The 7,022-nt window shown below is 37.8% G+C and overlaps 1 pseudogene; it reads right to left on the bottom strand.

Moving 5' to 3' along the window:
* Positions 1-2,625: 2,625 nt before the first annotated feature.
* LOC143672622 (thioredoxin domain-containing protein 17 pseudogene) lies at positions 2,626-2,962 on the bottom strand (annotated as a pseudogene).
* Between the last annotated feature and the right edge of the window lie 4,060 nt (positions 2,963-7,022).

Here is a 7,022-nt window from a genome sequence, read left to right as displayed (position 1 = left end):
AGGCTCGAGAGAGAAATGAGGTGTGTGTTATTGCAAAATGGAAGAAAGGTGACCCTTGTTTTAAAGTTGCAGGACATTTATCAAAACTCACTGTTGGCTTTAGCTGGAGGGCAGATTTTAAAAGCTATGAACTTGGATATTTAGCAGAAGAGATTTGCAAATCAGATGTGGAAAGTGCAGCCTGGTTTCTTATTGCAGCTTATAGTAAAATGTGACAGGAAAGAGTTAAAGTGAGAACTGAACTCTTGGGTACAAATAAACCAAAAGTTCATGCTCTGGAAAATTTTGGGCTTCCAGGAAGGGAGACCCAAGTTAGTAGTGTCCCATGTGAGGCTTTAACCAAATGTGGAATCAGTCAGCAATTTTAGAAAAAGCCAGGATTGTAGATGGAGTTATCCATGAAAGACTTATGGAAACTCCTCTGTCTGATGGGCATGATACCTGCTTACTGCACGGTAAACCAGCCAGAGTGTTGCAGGATCTGTATAAAAGCAACCACTGCTAGTCTGGACTAAAAGCCTCAGAAAAGGGGCAAAGTGACGGTAAAGCGTCTTCAGGGGCACAAATATGGAGTCAAAGTTAGAAAGTCAAAAACATTGGGCCAGGAGAGTGGACACACCCAAGTACTTGGAGAGGGTGAGTTTTCCCTGAAGGCAGAGGGTGAGCCTTCCACATCATTGCAGTGGAAGTTTTGTGCTGTCACAGTCCTTGGAAAGAGTACAGCACATTCCTTTTGGATTCAGGAGAGCCTGGCTGCCACCTCATGGAGGGGTTGAGCATGTGCCGCAGTGATGGCAGAGAGCGCAGGTGTGGACCTCAGGCTTGGAGAGATTGGAGCTGAAAAACAGGTGGTCTTCCCATTGTACCCCAAGGTTTCATTCAGAGAGAGGTGGGCCACTGCCTAGGCCCTTGGAAAGGGTGGGAATGCCACTTTCTAAAGCCCTGAAGATAAATGACTCTCAGACTTTGAAATCTGATGGAGTTTGCGCTGCAGGTATTTGAAACTAATTGGGTCCTGTGACCCCTGTGTTCCTTCCAATTATCCCTTATAGAAATGGGCTGTTTATCTTATGACTGTCCCTCCTTTGTATGTTGGCAGCAAATAACTTGTTCTGAGTTTTACAGGTCCAGAGCCAGAGTAGAATGTGTCCTAGGACAGACCATGTCTGAAGCTGACTTTGACGAGATTTTGTGCTGTTTCTTAGTTTGTATTATATTTGTATTGTTATTGAAATGGTTTAAGGCTTTCTGATACTGTGATGGAATGAATTATTTTGCATCTGGAAAGAACATGCCTTTTGAGGGTCCAAAGGGTGGAATATGCCAGTTTGTATCTGAGGTGCACGCCAGCAAAGCCATATCTTTTAATCCTCATTGGCTATTGCTGTGTGGGAGCTTTTTTTGATTATTCATGGAAATATGACCCACCCAGTTGTGGGTGGTAAATTTTTATTAGGCAGTTTCCATGGAGATTTTCTCCACCCGTTCAAAGTGGAGCTGCTTAATGGAGCCCTTTAAGAGGGAACCATTTTGCAAAGAGCCATGAGAGCCCATGCAGTCTGAGACCCTTGGAGATGAAGAAGGAAAATGCCCCTAGGAGAGCTTCATGCAACAACAAACCTGGAGAGAAAGCTAGCAAACATCACTGGTTTGCCATGTGCCCTTACAGTTGAGAGAGAAATCCTGAATGTCATCAACCTTCTCAAATCAAGGTATCTTTTCCTGGATATCTTAGATCAGACATTTCTATAGCTTTGCTTTAATTTCAACATTTTCACGCCTTAGAACTGCAATCCTGAAACTTATTAAATTCCCCTTTTTAAAAGCCATTCCATTTCTGGTATGTCACATTTTGGCAGCTTGTAAATTATCACAATTGCTTTCCCCTTAACTTCTAAAACAGGAATGTGAATCCCTGGGCTCCCAATTTTTATAACCTTCATTTGGCCTACTGTAATTTAATAAGCATGTTTTTGTTTGGATCACCATTTTTATGGTCTGAGAATGGTAAACTTATAACTTAATAAATTCCCTTTCTAAAAACTATCCTATTTTTCATATATTACATTCTGGCAGTATTCACAGGAATCTGTTGTAATGTCCCCCTACTAAATTCTGGTTTTAACTATTTGAGAGATCTTTCTTTTTTCCTTTTTTTCTAGGCAGTCTAGCTAAAGGTTAGTCAATTTCAGATTTCTTTTCCAAGAGCCAGCAGCATTTGCCTTCATTATTTCTTTCTATTGCTTTAATCTCAGTTTCCTTTATTTCTCCTTTAATCTTTGTTTTTTCTTTCCTTTTGCTTCTTTTAGGGTTATTTTGATATTCTGCTCCTTATTTCTGCAGGTATTCAGGTATTCGTTTGATTTTAGCTCTTTCTTTCTTTTTAATTGAGGTATTTAGGGTTATACATTTCCTTATCTCCACTGCTGTCTCTGTATCCATAAGTGTTTTTCTTAACTTTTTTTGAGGGTTTGTGAACATTTTAATAGCACTCTTTGTTTATACATATGTTAGGTTTTTAACACCATCATTATTTATTGCTAATATGAATTCAAAGTAATTATTAAGATTTGTTTATAGTAAAGCAAGATCAGGAAATCAGGGTACAATTGCTATAATCAAATCTTAATCTTCAGAGAATAGCCTCTCCACAAGATTGTCCTGAAGATACTCAGAATCCCCCAGTTTTTGAGGAAGCCCATGTTTTAGTAGTGTAGGCACTGCAGTTAATTACAGGAAGTCATTGTTTGGATCTTCCAATAGATGAACACACTCCTTTGCTGATGTGTTTCAGTCCCTCTTGTACAACTTTTTCAGACTGTACACAGTCCAGGCACCAGCTTTTCCCTCTGGTGTCCTTAGAAACAGTTATGTAGGTGAAACTGGCCTTGCCATTGTGTTGCTCCAAGGACTGGTTGAACTCTTCAAAGGTAGACGTGTGCACCTCCTCATAGTGGACCATCTCAGAACTTTACCATGGACTGCAAGAGGAGTCCTTGGGTTTGCTGCTGTGGTGCTGGGCTCTTTTTAACTTCTTTTATTGTGTAATATAACATGTATCCAAAGCAAAGAAAGAAAAGAGCAGTGATTTTCAAAGCACTCTTCAACAAGTAGTTATAGGAAAGATCCCAGAATTTGTCATGGGCTACCATACAACCATCTCAGATTTTTCCTTCTAGCTGCTCAAGAACATTGGAAGCTAGAAGAAATATATATATATATTTCTTGTCATCACAACTTTTTTCTTATTTTGTGAAAAATAACATATATAAAAAAAGCAATAAATTTCAAAGCACTGTTCAACAATTAGTTGTAGAGCAGATTTCAGAGTTTGGTGTGCATTACAATTACACAATTTTAGGTTTTTCCTTCTAGCTGCTGTAAGAAACTGAAGACTAAAATAAATATCAATATAATGATTCAGCAATCCCACTCATTTGTTAAACTATCTTCTCTGTATAACTCCACCATTTCCTTTGATCTTTCTCCTACTATTTGTGGGTATTTGGACTATGTCCATTCTAACTTTTTCATATTAGGAGAGGCTGCCAATAATATGGGGTAAGGAGATGGAACTAGCTAATATTCTGGAAAGAATGGGCCCTCTAGATTTCAGGAGTTATCTGGTCCAGGAGCTCATCTGGGGGTTGTAGGTTTGTGGAAAGTTACCCTAGTGCATGGAGCCTTTGTAGAATCTTAAATATTGCCCTAGGTTCTTAGGATTGGCTGGAATGGTTTTGGTTGGGGTTTGGTAAATTATGATCAGTACCAATGTCTAACTGAAGCTTGAATAAGAATGACTCCCAGGGTCGCCTCTCATATCTATTTGAATTCTCTCAGCCATTGATATCTTATTAGCTATACCTCTTTTCCCCCTTTTGGTCAGGATGGCATTGTTAATCCCATGGTGCCAGGGCCAGACTCATCCCAGGGAGTCATCTGTCATGTCATCAGGGAGACTTTGACCCCTGGTACATCCATAAGTTTTGATATGTTGTTTTCTTTATTTCTTATGTCTTGAGATATTTTCTCTTTCATCTAGCTATTTAATCTTTGATTCATTGGTTTATTAAGATATGTGTTAATCCCAGTATGACTGTGAAATTCCTGTTGCCTGCCTGTTACTGATTTTCATCTTCATTCCATTATGATGAGAGGAAGTGCTTTTTATAATTTCAGTTATTTTAAATTTATTGTGACTAGATTTTGACCCAATTTTATTGAGATAAATTCACATAAAATATAATCATACAAAGTATACAATCAGTAGTTCACAGTATAATCATATAGTTGCGCATTCATTGCCACAGCTAATTTTTGAATGCTTTCATTACTCAAAAATAAAGGAACACCAAAACATCCCATATCCTTTATCCCCCTCTTATATTTTTATATTTTGTCTTTATTTATTTACCCCATGTCCATTTACTAGATAAAGTAAGTGTCAGTCAAAAGGATTTCACAATCATATGCCACATATTAAAAGCCTTATACTTATATAATCATCTTCAGGAATCAAGGATACAGTTGAACAGTTGCAGACATTTCCCTCTTACTGCTGTAATCCACCAAAAACTAAAAAGTGCTATCTGTGTAATGTAAAAGAATAACCTCCACAATGGCCTCTCAGCTCTATTTGAATTCTCTCAGTCAATGAAACTTTGTTTTGTTTCATTTCTCTTCCTCTGTTTGGTCAAAAAGTCTCTCTCATTCCCATGATCCCAAGTCCATGCTCATCCCCAATATTAATGTGCCACATTGCCAGGGAGATATGCAACCTTGGAAGTCATGTTTCATTTAGGGAATTTAACTGCAAAATTGGCTTAGGGAAAGCTGCCACATGTGAGCAACAAAAGAGGTTCACTGCAGGTGATACTTAGGCAAAATTTTAAGTAGGTTTATCTTACCCTTTGCAGGAATAAATGTCATAAGGGTAAGGCCCCAGATTAAGGGCTTGGCCTATTATATTGCTAATCCCCAATGCTTGCCAGAATATCAGGAATTCCCCAGGTGGGACAGTTTAACATTTCCACATTTCCCCCCATTCTCTCAAGGGGACATTGCAAATAGCTTTTATTTTTTTAATTTGCACTTAGCTTACTCTGGAATGTGTCAGCATATCACACCAATCTGTTCAAACCAACAAGATCTCTCTCCCTAATCAAGGTTCCATGTAATTAAGGTGTTCAAATGAACTGACTATACAATTTAAATTAGATAGCTTGCTACTGAAAATAGAAGTTTTTCACCAAATAAATATCACTTCTTTGATTGCACACAGAAGTTGAAATTTTAAAATAGTTAATATCATTTTTTACCCTTTGATCTGATTTACCTTAGTCTTAACCATGTCAGCTTCATTGTTTTCTCCAACTGAAGTATGATCTCTATTTTAACTCTTTAACAGTTGCTGTATTGGGTAATGCTGACTCTCATAGCTGAAGAACTCTAGCTCTGAATCTCAGGTATCACACTGATGCCCAAATTCTGTGTTATGACCAGGCTATACAAAAAGAGCTCAGCATCACAAAATTTAACAGTAACAGAGCTCAGGAATATATGTGACTGCTGTAAGAGCTTACAAACTAGGAACCTTTACTATAAGCCTTCCACTGTTATCTTATTCTCTCAAATTCAATTCTCAGTGTTTTCATGTTATAGTTAGTCTGAATTAGAGTGGCCTTACAATATATGTCTGTTTTTGTGACTTATTTTACTCAACATAACGTCCTCCAGGTTCATTCAACGACTTGCATTCCTCACAATTTCATTCCTTCTTGTAGACATTCAGTGATCCATTGTATGTATATTTCACAATTCCCTCTTCTGTTCTTTAGATGATATACCCTTAGGTACCTCCATGCTTTGCAGATCATGCATACTGCCACCATAAAGGCTAGTGAGCAAATATCCATTCCTGTCTCAGGTTTCAGTTCCTCCAAGTATGTACTTAACAATGGGATTGCAGAATCATATGGCAACCCTGTTCTTAGGCTCCATGTGAAACCCCAGACTGCCCTCCTGAGGGGCTTTACCTTTCTACTTCCCTATCAACAGGGAATAAATGCATCCCTTTTTCACATTTCCTCCAGCATTTGTATCTTTCTGTTTATTCTTTAAACAGTTTTATTCATACAACATGCAATCCATTCTATACAAACCATCAATGGCTCCTGGTTTAATGACATATTTAGTCATCTACCACCACAATCTATATGAGGACATTTCCATTTCCTCCACAAAGAAAGAAGAGGAAAAATGATGAATAGCAAAATAAACAATAACAAGAAAAACAAAACAAAGAAAACCATACTCCTCTCCCTCACACACTATTCTTATTAACATTAAGCTTTACTTGATTGCCTTTGTTACAATTAATATAAACATATTGCAATATAATTTTAGCTAACTATAAACCCTAATTTATATTGGCCATATTTTTCCATGCACCATTCCATTTTCAACAAATTGCAATGTTGACATTCATTTGTTCACCCTCATGTCAAATCTTTCTTGTATTTGTACATGTAATCAACATTGTTGTCCACTCTTGGTTTCACCAAGTCATATCGTACCAGTTTTTATCTTCTGTCTTTCCATCTGGTATCATATGCAATTGGCCTTCCTCTTTCAACCAAACTCACACTCAGCTTTGTATGTTATACTTACAATATTATGCTACTGTTGCACAAAAAAGGGACAAGGCTTTAAGCCTCCTGGAATATCATATAGAAATAGAACCAAATGAGCTAAGGATCCGAAATTTCAGAAAGTAGGTTTTATTTTCTATGGTGATAGAGCTCAGCAGAGTAGCCTCTGAAATTCTGAGTCCCCAAACAAAAGGTTAACATCAGTTTTTCTAGACAGGATTATATGTTAAAGACAAGGTTAATGATTGGCTGGTTAAAGTTAAGAAGGGTGCAAAGTAGGGTTACAGAAGCATATGAACCATTAAGGGAGGGCTCCCCATCCCAGGAATGTGTCTTATTTCACGTACTTGCAGTTTCACCCAATCCTGAAGG

This window comes from Tamandua tetradactyla, chromosome Y, assembly GCF_023851605.1.
Source record: "Tamandua tetradactyla isolate mTamTet1 chromosome Y, mTamTet1.pri, whole genome shotgun sequence".
In the NCBI taxonomy this organism is placed as follows: domain Eukaryota; kingdom Metazoa; phylum Chordata; class Mammalia; order Pilosa; family Myrmecophagidae; genus Tamandua; species Tamandua tetradactyla.
Note: the sequence above shows the minus strand (reverse complement) of the source record. Positions and strands in the feature narration are given on the sequence as shown.